This window comes from Chiloscyllium plagiosum, chromosome 6, assembly GCF_004010195.1.
Source record: "Chiloscyllium plagiosum isolate BGI_BamShark_2017 chromosome 6, ASM401019v2, whole genome shotgun sequence".
NCBI lineage: Eukaryota > Metazoa > Chordata > Chondrichthyes > Orectolobiformes > Hemiscylliidae > Chiloscyllium > Chiloscyllium plagiosum.
This window is the reverse complement of record NC_057715.1, coordinates 21,371,679-21,386,683: the sequence shown is the minus strand read 5'-3', so window position 1 is coordinate 21,386,683 and position 15,005 is coordinate 21,371,679. Positions and strand designations below refer to the sequence as shown.

General features: G+C 39.5%; 1 protein-coding gene across 4 annotated transcripts in view; it reads left to right on the top strand.

The window, feature by feature from the left end:
- LOC122550511 (protocadherin-9) overlaps nt 1-15,005 on the top strand; it is a 700,876-nt gene that overhangs the window by 670,514 nt on the left and 15,357 nt on the right. The window lies entirely within an intron of this gene.

The window sequence follows — 15,005 nt, the reverse complement described above, 5'->3', positions numbered from 1 at the left end:
AGAGTGAGGGGGACAGATAGGAATCTCCGGGTGGACGAGACAGACTCATAGTTGCTGTGTGGCCTCACTGGTTCTAGGGTTTGTGATGTCTCGGATCGTGTTTTTAGAATCATTAATGGGAAGGAGGAGCACTCCAAGTCGTTGTCTATGTAGACATCAATAGCTCAAGTAGGAAAATTAATGGCGTTTCAAGACAGAAATTCAGGAAGTTGGGGCGACAGCTCAGGCCTCGAATATACAAAGTTTTTATTTCTTTTTTTTACACATGCCACGTGCTCCTGAGGCGAGAAACGGGGAGAGAGACGAGTTAAACCCCTGGCTACAACGAAGGCGCAGGAGGAAGGCTTTCATATGCCTGCATAATTGGGGAATATTTTCTGAACGAGGGACTTCTCCAAATGGGATTGTCTGCACCTGAACAAGAGCAGTACCAATATCTTTTGTGGAAAATTTACTAATTTTCCTCAGGAGAAATTAAACTCATTCAACTGGGGCGGGGTGGAAACCTAAACTGTTATTTCAGTGTACAGGAGGTTGAGAGTAGTGCAGTCATGGTTGAGTTTTCAAGGTCACAGGAGTGTACGGGTAGGCAGGAAAGTGACTTGAAATGTGTCTACTTCAACGCCCAGAACGTTCAGATGAAGATGCGTGAACTTGCAGCATGGGTTCCTACACAGAACTCATATCTTTAGGCCATTTCGGAGACATGGATAGGAAACAGACAGTAGTGGTTGTTGCATGTTCCTGGATTTCACTAAGATAAGGAACAATTGTAAAAGTGGGTCTGGTGTGGAATTGTCAATCAAGGACAATCAAAGGTCAGACACCACACTGTTTGATTTTGGCAATAAAAACACAATAATTTTACAGATAAGTCGACTCAATTCAAGTGTATCTAAGCAGCTAAGAAGATTTGCATTTTTGTTCGCATGCCAAAGCAAAAGTCTGGCAAGGCCAACTTTAACTTTCCTAAAATAGGGGAAATCAGTGAACCAAACATACCCCTTTTGCCTTTCTCTCCTCTTTTAAGTAGCTCAGTGCAACAACAATAGCCAAAAAAAACACTCCATTAAATGTTTGAAGCCAATGTTGTGTGGTAGTCAGAAATAATGTACTGAGTAAAAAGCCAGTGTTAAATTGATAAACATAACTAATTCCCATTGATATGTACAGTTTTCATTAAACAATTAGGCAGTCAAATCTTCCATTGACTTCAATATCTTCCAAAAAGTACAAATTAGCCATTAAATAGAAACAATTAAATTCTGTATAATTTTGCTATCCAGTGAAAGAGATTTCAAGGGAAGGTCAAAAATTTTGACCTGGATTTTAGCAGAATCATAGAGTTATATGGATACAGACCCTTCAGTCCAACTCGTCCATGCCGACCAGATATCCCAACATACCTAGTCCCAAATGCCAGCACCTGGCCCATATCCCTTGAACCCCTTCCTATTCATATAACTATCCAGATGCCTTTTAAATGTTGCAATTGTACTAGCCTCCACCACTTCCTCTGGCAGCTCATTCCATACATGTACCACCCTCTGTGTGAAAAGTTGCCCCTTAGGTCTCTTTTGTATCGTTCCCCTCTCAGCCTAAACCTATGCCTTCTGTGCAGGAACTTCCTGTTACACATGCATGACCATGTCATGGACATCTGTAACCCCAACTTGTCAAGCATTGACTGAGCTATCACTAATTAAATCTTCCTCCTTTTATAATCCATAGCATTATGTTGCCACGCCCTCAGTCACTTTTAAATGGCAGACAAACTGATCCAATGTCACTCACAACAAACTCATTAGTGTCCAGAATCCATTGGAACCAATGTGATGATTCTATAACTGATTTTCTGACCTATGCTCAGAAAAATCCTTCTGCCTCTATTGTTTTTGCCGATTTTCCAAGCAATGTAGAAGTCCTTTTTGCAATTATACAGGGCATTGGTGAGGCCAACCCGAGAATACCATGTGCAGTTTGTTCTTCTTAACTAAAGCAGGACATTCCTGTGCTAGGTGAAGTGCAACAAAGGTTTGCTAGACTGCTGCATGAAATTAATGGATTGTCCTCTGTGGAGAAATGAATTAGACTTTGTCTCAGTTTCGTTGATTTCAAAAGAAGAAGTGATTGAATTGAAACATTAAAAAGAAGTCCTTCAGGTGATTAAAAGTGTAATTGCTGAGAAACTGTTTACTTTGACTGCTGAGTCTCCAACATGGAATCACAACCATGCAGCATAAAATCAGCCATTTGTGATTGAATATATTTCACCTCATCTCAATGTACTGGATACTACATGAATTAGTGAATTTTGAAGTTGTTTGAAAATATGGAAGATAGGCCTTGTTTTGAATGGTGAGGCAGTTAGAGGACTAAATAGCCGAATCCATTTCTTATTTCTTAAGTTCTTATGTTTTATTAATATGACGAAATGGTCAAAAATGTCCATATTCTCTCAAATGTCTAGTAGGTACCTCTTGATTATCTTCTTTGTTATTGTGAAAAGAGCTGTTCCTCATAAATATATTCCCAGTATCATCCTAATGAATTGTCATGGCATCTCTTGGGACCTGAACACACAGAATTTACCAGGATGTTGCCTGGTATGGGGGATTTTAGCTAAGAAGACACGTTGGGCCGACTAGGTTTGTTTTCACAGGAGGTTGAGAGGTCACCTGGTAGAAATGTATAACATTGTGAATGGTATGGATAGAGTGGAAAGTCTGAGGCTTTTTCCCAGGATGGAGGGGTCAATTACCAGGAGACATAGATTCAAGATGCATGGCGTGAAGTTTTAAAAAGATGTGTGAAGCAAGATTTTCAGACAAAAGATCATGGTTGCCTAGAAGCACTGCCAGAAGTGTTGATGGAAACAGACACAATTGCAGCATTCAAGAAGCACCTGGTCGAATACATGAATAGGAAGGATATGTATTGTATAAGTGAAGACAGTTTTAATATGGATGGACAAAATATGTTGGTGCAGGCTTGAAGGGCTGCAGGGCCTGTTCCTGTGCTGTATTGTTCTTTTGTTATTTTAATTAACTCCAGTTTTGGTTTCCACAAGCAATTCAAGGCCATTTCTTTGTTGTAATTGCAGTGCTCATGTGGAGGGCATGTGAGGGTGATTGGGGTATGAGGGCTTTAGGGATCAATAAGATAATCCCATTTATATTTTTCAAATTGTTATTCTATTAGGAGACCTACCTTGAAAGATCTTGATATCTGCATCTGCAAATCATTTTGCTCCTCAACTCTGTTCAAATCTTCACATTTAGAACAAAGTTTCCAGCACTGAGCTTTCAACCATCCCATATTCTTTTGAAGAGCTTTCAAGGAGTTTAGGCTCCTTGAAATTTAAAATTCCTTCGGATAATTTGTTGCTGTGCAACAAACTTCCATTATTTCAACTTTCTTAATGGCGTTTTCATCAAAGTTACAGATAAAGTTTAGCGAAGGGCCAATTATTTTTAGTCTCTTTGATTGTGTTTGTTGGCTTTACCCTCTGACCTTGGTCACATGATGTTTTTCTATAACTTACTGGTTGAGGACTTGAGGTTTCCTGCATTTCTCAGCAGTGACCAGTGGTATTCTGATTGAGCCAGTATCATGTAGACCCATAGGTAAAAACAATGACTGCAGATGTTGAAACCAGAGTCTAGATTAGAGTGGTGCTGGAAAAGAACAGCAGGTCAGGCAGCATCCGAGGAGCAGTAAAATCGACATTTTGGGCAAAAGCCCTTCATCAGGAATACAGCAATCATGTAGACCCATGTCATCCTTATTGAGATACCGTTATGCGCCAAATAGAGGTATCTTACAGCAAAGAAAAACTGCCACCTCAATTATCAATCCATGTGGGCTTAAGAACTGCATTTATCCCAATGTTAGGAACTCTCCCACTGCAATCAAATTTTATCCCATTAAGTAGTTACGTCCATCAATTCTAATTAGTGCCAAACTCCTTTTTTTTGTTTCACTACTTTATTTATCCAAAGGTAAGACCCTGTGTAGTTTCAGTCCTTTAACTTACTATTTTAAACCACCTTTGACAATTGCTAAAATTTATCTAAGCACCTCCCAAACACCTGACTTATCCTTCACCATCTTAGTTTAAAATAATCTTTCCATTGCTCCCACTTACCTTCACCGAAAAAAAAAATTAACACCAGTTTGTGTGAAAACTGTTTCATTTGGAAAGTTTAGTCCTGTCTTTAAACTTGTCCTAATGCTGTAGAAATGTTAAACACTTTCTCCTACACCATCTGTCAAGTCACACATGCATAAGTTATTGCTGCTTTTCTTTAAATGGTGGAGTGCAAATGACTACCTCTCACTCTATTTTAGTTCATTTGCATTAAATGATAAAATTGTCATACTTCCACCCCCAACACTACTTTGTGTTTTTCTCCACTTCTGACTCATGTGTAGCACCATTTCTTAGGTATTAGTTGCTCTCTGGTATTTCACACAAAATGGAAAGACTGAGCTGCGAGACATCAGCAGGATCAATAAGGGGGAAACAAATAGCCTTGTGTACACGCGATCTCCATTTGTGCCTTTAACCAGACAGATCACCAGAGGGACTGGTAGCAGGGCCTTGGCTGAATTCAACCCCCAACAGTACCCTCCACTACGCAAATCTGCCCTCCAGCCCCCTACTGTCCCCACCATCATCTTTCCTTGTCGAGCAATAAAATACTGTTTGTGCAAATCCCTATCCCAAATGTCTGTGGCTGATTGATCAATGATTGAACCATCATCCAAAAGCTGACAGTTATTTTCCTATCAACTCCTCAGTTCTTAGCTCGAAAAGCCAAAGTCAGCAGAGTTCCCAAGGGCTGCTCTCTAGATTACAGAGAGACAACCAGTAGTTCAACCTGTGGCACCATGCCACAGCCAAGGTTGAAAAGATGGGACCTTCAAGGTGGTCTCAGTCTGGACAGGAACTGAACCTGCACTGTTGGCATCATTTGCATCTCGTACCTGCTGTCCAACCAGCTGAGCTAACCAACCCTTTTTCCACTCAAGCAGCTCTTTCATTAATAAAAAAGTTCATGGCAGCCAACTATGAAAGTTTTGGTCTATCTGGCTGATGTTGGATAGTTAATTTACTAATTAATCAGTTAATCATGTCTGCATACTCTCCTTTTTCTTTCTTTCTCTGTTTTTAAATAAAAATCAGGTTAGGTATCTAACAATGTATTACAGTAACGCTTCCTGCTTGAGGTGATTTCATTTGCAGCCCGTGCCTATTCACAAAGTGCTTGTTTCTCCCAGCGAGACAGGTTCTGCCACCTATAGTGATAGTTGCAATCAGAGTGACAGAGTGATGAGGATATTACTGGAAACTGGCTTTTTCCTTCAAAATCCTGTGCTAATTATTCTCAAATACTGACAGAAATCAAAATGTGGGAAGGCTAAACATATCAAGTTTGTGATTTTGAGATTTTATCAGACATTTGAAATTGAAAACGGTTTTAAATTTGAAAGGCAAATGCAGGAGAATTTGTACTAAATTGTGTTTTTGTGATATCGTTTGCTGCCTTGGAGGTGTTGCCAGTGGAATTAGTGGTTAAAAGCCACCTGAGCTAATACAAGACTCAAATTCAGATTCAGGGACCGAGAACTTGGATATCTTCCCAGACCTTGCTGAGATTTTCAGAAATGCTTCTTGGTGTGACAATCCTGTCTGCCAGGCTATGTAAATGACGTTAGAGTGACAGATTTACCCCCTGGTTAGGCCTAAGGTGTTATTTGTATGCAGCAAATCATTTTTGCCAGGGGAGTTAGTACAACAAATTTGTACATTAGTGGATAAGGACATTTCCCAGGCTAAGATAATTTAGGTAACAACAGAAAGTAATATCTGGTCTTCAAAATTCAAGAGCTTCGGTCAGAACTAACACCTCTTCGAATTAACATAACAGCTTTTGGCCCTGCTTTGCTTTTTGAAACACACATAATGCACTCTAACAATTTTAAGTCAATCTGTTTAATGGAAGAATGAAGGGTGCAATGGGTTAGCACGCTGACCTATCTTCTATGTGGATGCAAATTTGAATCGAATAAAAATAAATAGGATGCCTAGTGCTGAATATATTAAGTAGAGGAAATGTAATTGTAATTCACGTATGTATAGTTTGCAGACCAAGCTGCCCTAATAACCACTGTGGTTAAACTGATACCGTGCACGGTTTTCACATCCACATCTCTGCAAGGATCTAGAGGTACTGAAGAAAATGCAAACAAGATTTGCAAGCAAGATAACAAAACCAAGAGGTTATTGCTTTTAGAAAAAAAATCTGATTAGATTGTGACTCATCTCTCTAGAAAAGGGACAACTCTATCCCAAAGGGTAAATTGCACGAATACTGGGGTTACATTAGAAGCTTATGTGATGATTTTATCAAAGTGTCAAAGGTGTTAAAGGAAATAGATCAGAAAGAAACTTTTCATTGGTTGGGGAATCTGCGACTCAGGGGAACATTGTTTAAAACATACAGCGAACCCTTTCAGGAGTGAAGTCTGGAAATACATCTTTACATAATAGTCAATAGAGGGATGGGACTATCTTCTGAAATCATAAATTGACACGGAGTCAGTTGTAAATTTAACAACTGAAATTAACAGATATTTATCATCCAAATGAATTAAAAGATACTGCATAAATATCGTTGTATGGAGTTAAGTCATAGATTAGCCATAATCTCATTGATTGGTATAGGATGCTTAAGGAACTGAATGCCTCTCTCTGTTCCTATGTTTGAAGTGATCAAGTTTACTTACATCTTTCTCTTTCAGAAAGGAGTATATCATTTTGTTATCAATGGAAAGTTGTGCTGTGTGGAGGCGAGAATTGGACTCTTCAGAAAGAGGAGGATAACATCCGTCGAAATGTGTTTATGACAAAAGACACTTTGACTCAGCTAGATTAGCAAAAAAATCAAATCCGTGGATTAAATCAAGAACAAATGTTTGGGAATCAAATGAATTGCTATGTACTGTTGAAGAGAGAAAGATAACCAATGAAGACCCATCAGTCTTGTCCTAATAACAGTTGAAGGAGAAATTTAGGGTAAAAGAAAAAGTATCAGATGAGTGGATAAAATTGAAAGAACATTGAAGAATGTCAGAAACAAATCAAGGTGATGTCATTGGTCACATTGACTACTCAGCAACTGTGTTCTCCAAGTTAGATGAATTCCATAATTCACTGAAAAAAAAGCTCAGGTTCCTAATTTCTCATAACATGTTAGGGTTTGGAACATAGTCAGATTAGGATGTATCCCAAATCCAGACAACTCTGCACACAACTAATGGGATCATTAATGCCCCATTACACCAGCATCTGTTTGAGGACACTAGTGCAGCTTGCGTACGGAACCGAGTAGAGACAGTGAGGTGGGAGGAGTTTGGGAAGGAATGGATTCATGCAGAGCTGAGAGGTGCTTCTGGGCTGTTTGGTACTTGACAAAACCAAATTCACTATGCTTGGTGCACTCATAGTCCAGATTCACAAAGGGCCTGAAACAAGTCATAAGCCTGGGATTTGCGTATGCAGTGGGTCAAATACAAGGTTCAGATGTGAGTTCTGGATGACTTCCAAAAAGACCGAAGTAATATAAATAAAACTGATAAAGCTTTTCACAGGGAATATGAGGGCACATATCTACCATCTGATTCCCTTTTGGGACTCCACTCAACACTTCTAAAATGGATAGTGTCATGTAATTGCTGGATATTAAAGAAGGCTTGTTTTGTCTGTCCAGTTGCCTCACAGTTGGTGAGTATCATGACAGTGAAATCAAAAGTAAGCGTATGGAACTGGCACATATTATGCAGAATATCTATTTGAGACCCCTCTCAATCCATTATAAAGAACTACAGAATATTTACTTTGCTGTCACACCATTTAAGTACCAAATTTTTCACTATCTGAAAGTTTTCTGCTTTCCCAAATATTTCTGTCTACTTTTGCTGCACTAGGTGGCAGTCTCTTTCACAATATAACAACTGATAAATCTAAAGTAATTTATTCTTATATTAAATTTTGTTAGTCGTTTTCTAACTGTAATTCTGTTGCCTTACCCCCCTTGTAGTTTAACACAAGGAGGTTCTCAATAAGTACCTCATTGATTCCCTTGAATATTTTCTCTCCTCGCCTCCCCAACTCTAAGTGGCTCATTGTACATACTGAAAGAGGTTCAGAGGGAACAATTTCTGTTATGTTCAGATCACTGAAGACTCTTTGCCGCTGCAGTGAAACTGTATTTAGAGAGATTAACATAGTGAATTGTTTTGCTTAGGAGTGCAGACCGAGTGTTGTCAAAAAAAAAAGATATTGCTAAAGTCTTTTGCCAGGTTTCAAAGTGAGCAAATATATATATGCATGAGAGACTGGTGATGATTGGTTAGCAAATCCTCTCTGTTTGGTCTGGTCAAGGTGTTGCCTTGGAGAGTGCACCGGGAAACTATTGCTCCCGCTAATTCAAATATAAATTGTTGCTCTATTTGAAATTTGGCATTCTTGCATTTATTTTGGTGAATGCAAGGTGAATAAGTTTGAAAGCATGTCTCTTCTTTCAGCAGATTTAATAAAATCCCCTGGTGTAAATCAATAACTTTACTTTGAATCAAATAATTTGATGATCATGCCACATCCAGAGTGATATATCTTGTTTTCCACCCTTCTCAAGATAGGTTATATAGTGATCTTGGAAAGAATCCAGAAGGGAGCTCTAAGAATAATTACTGGATTAAAGAACCAACTCAGGCCAGCTTAAGAATCTTGGTCTATTCACTTTAGAGTAGTGTAGGCTAAGTGTTAATCTGATAGAAGTCATTAAAATAATTAAAATGCTGGATAGTGTCTGTATTGATGGATTATTCGAGTTTAATAGGTTGGGGAGGAGGGGGTGGCATGGGTTTAGGATGTGTAAGACTAGGAAGAGATTACATCCTGGTTTTTCTTCCTTTCCCAGAGTCTGGTATGTAGTTTTGGCTGATGTGATGGGTGCCAAATCTTACTGGTAGGAGGGAGATGTATTGTTTCATGACTAGAGCATAAATTATATGATATGAAAGGCAATTTGTCTACATCATTTCCTGGACAGATTTAGATCACTTGAGGAGGATTCTGTTGACAAGGTTCCTGATTCAAATGTGAGCAGTTCAGTTTCGGAACATGCATATTTGCAAAATCAGTCTGAATTTCGCGTTTGCAAAATCAGTCTGCATTTGTTTTGTTCCGATAAGCAAGGTGAAAGGTACTTATTATTTGTTACTTATTAGTTAGGGTGGAGAATCGGATGCTAAGAATCATGAAAACCATTCCAGAACGTGACAAGGTGGGAGTAGACCTACAAAGAATGAAGGCAGTTCGCCATAAATAGCCGCTTCTGCCTTAAACAGAGTGGCTTCTTTAAAGACCGCAAGCGTGCAAATCTTAAAGAAATACCTTGCTAATGTGCTGCAGAGTATCGATGCCCTTTAAGATAATATCAGCACAACTTATTTTAGCCAAACAGTTTTTTTTAAATGCTACTTCTAAAAAACAGCCAAGATAAGCTTGCAAGAATCATCTCCTCCTATTGCAGCAGAGACCGAAAACCGTTTCTGTAAGATTAAAGTATTAGTAAAACTCATCTCCGATGGAAACGGCCTTGGTGAGGTTAAGAAACCTGGCTTACTTTTCAGGCTGGTGTTTCCATGTGCAGAGAAACATACTACAGTGGCGTCAGCGACCAGCAGTAGGCAATGGCATTTTGAAAGAAGAGATCTTTGGCTAATTCAGTCAATTATGCAATCGTTAGTAGAAAACTGGGACCTGCTGCCCTTTCACTTTCCCTGTGGCAGTCAAACCCACGTAACACTCGCCTACAGCTTCCCTGTAGCTGCTGTACAGCAAATTAACGTTAAATAGACAGAACTCAAAATCCATATTTAAACTAACAAATTTTATTTCACCCCCTTCCCCAGCGGGATAACATTCACGTCAGTTTCTTTTTTATTAAACACAATGAGCTACTTACTTCATACCATTGAACTACATGATTTCCACAGCCGGGGTTAAGCATTTCCAAAATGGGATTACTTATAAATATTCAGTCTTCCAGCCGACTTGAATCACGGTGCATTTAAAGAAATGACGTTTGCTGAACTGTTCACTCCATAAATTAATTCTCACACTGTTACAATAATGAGTTCCTCGGTGTAGTTGTCTCTGGAGGTAATATGCTCAGAGTAGCATCACTGCGGTCAAAAAAACCCAAAATAAAAGGCAGCAATTATTAGCCACGAATCGTGGGATTTTTACATCGCCATCTCAAATATATATTTTTAGTCGGGTATTTAGTCAATTCCAGAATTTGGAGATTTAAATAACTGATAATAATAGACTTTACGCACATTCTGACCGAATAATTTCAGTGTTTTGCTAATTTCCGAGAGCTGGTGTGTTATTGTCTGTAACATACAACAGACTACAACCGTCTAGTGTGTCTGAGTGGTACGAGTTGTGTGAGGTCACAATTTGGACCTTTCAGCTGCTCTGTCCTGGCCAGACACAGTAAGTTTGTGACGCAAAGACAGAGAGAGAGAGAGGAGCCCTTTCATGACCCTTTTTTTTAGCTTTGACAAAGGGTCAGTTAGACTCGAAACGTCAGCTCTTTTCTCTCCCTGCAGATGCTACCAGACCTGCTGAGATTTTCCAGCATTTTCTCTTTTGGTTTCAGATTCCAGCATCCGCAGTAGTTTGCTTTTATCCTTTTATGACCAGCTCTGGTTTGAGCTATTCCTGCAAACTTGATCGTAAAGATTTGATTGTGTGGCTTGCAGTCAAATGATGGTTTCTGAACTTTGAAAAGGTCAGCGATTAACAGCAAATCGATGACTTTTCCTATAAATAATTTCTTTGTTATGTAGCTATCATAGTCCTTGGTTCCGACATGCATTCCAGCTGTTCGATTCGGTGAGTCCTCCACACATTTATCCATGCTTGATTTAAAAGTTGCCCCCCCCCCCACACACACACACACACACACACACTGTAACAGATGAATCCTGTCCAGAACTGAAACTAATCCTTCTATATTCTCCGCAATGACATTGCAATCACTTCATTGCCGATTGCCGCGGTGTAAAATTGCTGGGTTTAATAACCTGACACCAATTTGCGAAAAGAAAGTTTATACAAAAGCTATACATACGACGTTCCTCCGTTTAAATAGCTCTATCTCAATGCACAATGTACAACAGTTCTAATTTTTGCCATCAAATGTATTGTTTGCATTATTGGTGAATATTGTTCATTAAAACATTCTGAACAAAAGATGTTTAATGACCACAAATTTGCCTTTATTTCTAAATTACACACGCATTGACCGCAGATGCACCGATCAGAATCCTGGCGCTCAAATCTGGTGAAAATAGCACTGAGCCAATTGCTCCCCCTTTTCCCTCCCCGCTCCACCCCACATTAAGATTTTATTTTTAAATCTGGCGAACTGTATATGCATTGGAGGGCAGTTATTAAAATATCCTGAGTAAAAACCGAAAGAACTGCAGATGCTGGAAATCAGGAACAAAAAAAACCCAGAAATTGATGGAAAAGCTCAGCAGGTCTGCCAGCATCTTTGGAGAGAAATCAGAGTTAAGGTTTCAGGTCCAGTGACACTTTCTCAGAACTAAAGTAGTGAGGAAAATGTCGGGTTTTATGCAGAAGGTAGAGTGGGGTCAGGGGGTAAGAAGTAAAGGATAGGCAGAGATAGAGCCCAAAGAGAGAGAAGAACAGTTGGATAGAAAAAGGAGTGGATAATAATCAAGCTGAGAGCGTGAATAGTTGTTAATGGAGACTGTCCGTGGCTAACAATGGGTTGTGTGCACTAACAGATGATTTGAAGGTGCCAGTGTTGGACAGGGGAGTGGACAAAGTTTGTTCAATATATCGCTTCAGTATATGACACTATGAACTTTTGCTATGATTTCTGTGTCCTACTCCACTAGCTACCTGATGAAGGAGCAACATTCCGAAAGCCTGCACTTCCAAATACACCTGTTGGACAATAGCAGATGATGTGATAAGGCTTGGTGTGTGGGAGCTGGGGAAGGACACAGGAGAGCTCAAGCCCTAAAGTTGTTGAACTCAATGTTGAGTCCAGAAGGCTGTAGTGTCCCAAAGTGGAAAATGAGGTGCTGTTCTTCCAGCTTGTGCTGAGCTTTACTGGAGCACTCCAGCAAGCCTGAGATAGAGATGTTGGCCAGAGAATAAGATGGTGTGTTGAAGTGGCAAGCAACAGGAAACTCAGGGTCTCTTTTTGCAGACAGAATGTAGGTGTTCTGTGATGCAGTCAAAATATCCTTATTGCCTCCAATCCACACTATCTGCAAGGTCTGGTTCACAAACACAATTTATATTTTGATATTTCCTTTAATGTGAAAAGAATCTGAAGGAACTTAAAAGGAATTTTATGAAAGGTGGTGGCACTGGGAAAGGAAAGGAGGTATTAGTTGAGATAATCAAATATTTGTCTCAAAGAGATGGATTTTAATAAGTGTCTTAGAGGAGAAATATGTTGTAGACAGATTGAGAGGTTTTGGAAGAATATTCGTAAGCATGCAGCTTTAGCAACAAAAAGCATAGTCAAGGTGTTTCTCAATGAGACCTTGTGGAATTCAGTGACTCCGTAGGAGGTAGAAAAACTGGACTTGCTGCACGTTAAGACACAAGCAACAGATTTAGGTAACCTCTAAGTTTATGGAGGGGAGAATATGGGACACCAATCCTGAGCACTTTGCAGTAGGGGAGTTCAGAAGCAATGAAAGCACATTGAGGATTTCAGCAGCAGATGAACTAAAACAGGGGCAAAGTCAAGTGATGTTACACAGGCGGTGATAGAAAGTTTTAGTGATGGCATCAATAATTAGTAAGAGACTCATCACAGTATCAAGCGAGTGAAGGCATGCCAGTCTCCACATAAGTGGATGTGAAACCCATCAACAGGCTTCCAGTCAAAGATATTCAATGACTCCACGTACACCAATCAAGTTGAGACAGTTGCTCCAATTTATCATTGACCAACGTAAAATACTTAAACCCATCCTTATTATGCCACATCTGACCTTTCATTTTGTATAATGGAATTAATGACTAAAAGCCAGCCCATTTGGCCTTCCAACGGTACAATATGGCTCTGTCATATTTTTCTTTTATTGGTTTATGAAGTGACAAGTTCTTTGACTATAGCTCAGTAAGATCAATACATAGGAAACCTAATGGAGACAATAGTCTCAGCTACAAACTAGATATGGTATAGGTTTGTGCAGGTATTTTCTAAAGCACCTGATCAGAGATGTTATTTATATCTCTGGAGCAGTTGGGACTTAAACCCAGGCCTGCAGGCTAAGAAGAAGGGGCATTACAACTGCAACAGAAGGGTTTACAGATTTGTTCAATGGATTAAATAGGTGTTAGTTGTATTCAGGTGGTGGGCATTAATTGGGAAATGACCCGTGCTCAGTTATATATGGGAACATAAGGCGTTCTTGTGGCATAGCAGTCCTATCCTGGAGACGTATCATAATGAATTGATTTAATAAATGTTTTGATGTGAGAGAGTAGACTACAAGAGAGCCAATTGATTAGAGGTGTGTGATATATTGTGTGCCTTTAAGTGTATAAAGACTAGACTCCAAAATTCTATCCTTTACTGCTTAATTTTGCAAAAGGGCCTGAGTTTAAGACCCTAATGTGCCAAATAGCCTTGCAGGTGTTTATGCTAGCAAAGGAACAGAATGTGTTTACGGCCTGCTTTCCAACATGAAACGATAACGTGTGTGGATGGTTTAACTGTTGTGTTAAAATGGCATTGGTACCTAACAAGCAACTGTCACTAAAAGATAAGGGCAGGTGATTTTAAAATAAAGTATTGAAGCTGAAGAGACTAATTAAATGTTTTATCTCTCAGAAAGCCGCAGTTTGTTTTTGGCCAGACAATTACAAACTGTATAAGGGGTGTGTTTCACACATGAATGGCGCCAGCGAGTATGTTTTCCTCCAACAGCTGATGTGAGTGAACGATGTCTTTCATTGTGTGGCAGTTCAGATAATTGAAGTAAAATGTACTGGTATCTTTCGTTCTAATAAGAGTTGATAACAGCCAACTAAAAGTGGCACATTTTCCTCAGTTTATCTGTCACTGTGTATTGATATCCTCTGTGCTGTCACACTGTTACATGAGTGCTGCTGCCAACAAGACAGTAAACACTTTGCTGACATGGAAACAAAGAAATTAGAAGCAAGAGTAGGCCATTTGGCCCTTGAACCAGCTCTGCCAATAATTATAATCATAACTCATCAGCCAACTCTGTACTCTGTTCATGCTTTATCACCATGCCCTTTGATCCCTTCAGCTCTAAAAATTAATTCTTGAAAATATTCAATGATTGATCTTAACTGCTTTCTGTAGCAGAAAATTCCACACTTCACCACACTCTAGGTGAAGAAACCTCTCCTGCTTTCAGTCATACCTAAAAGATGTTACCAATATCTGTGAACTGTGACCCCTGGTTTTGGATTCCCCAGTCATCAAGAACATTCTTCCTATGTTTGTCCTTTGTAGTCCCGTTAGAATGTTAGAGATTTCTATGAGAACCCCTGCATTCTTCGACATTCCAGTGAATATAATCCTAACCAATTCAGTCTCTCTCCATACGACAGTCCTGCCATCCAAATCATCAGTCTGGTAAATCTTTTTTCCACTCTCTCTGTAGCAACAATAATCTTTCCTCACCGGATGAAATCAGAAGTGCACACAATACTCCAGGTGTGGTCTCTCCAAGATACTGTATAATTGCAGCAAGACATACTTGCTTTTATACTAGAATCTGACTTTGAAAGCCATTTGCCTTCTTCACTGCTTGCTGCACCTGCATGCTTATCTCACTGAATTTTGTACAAGACACCAAGGTCTTTTGCATGGCCCCCTTTCCCAATCTATCGC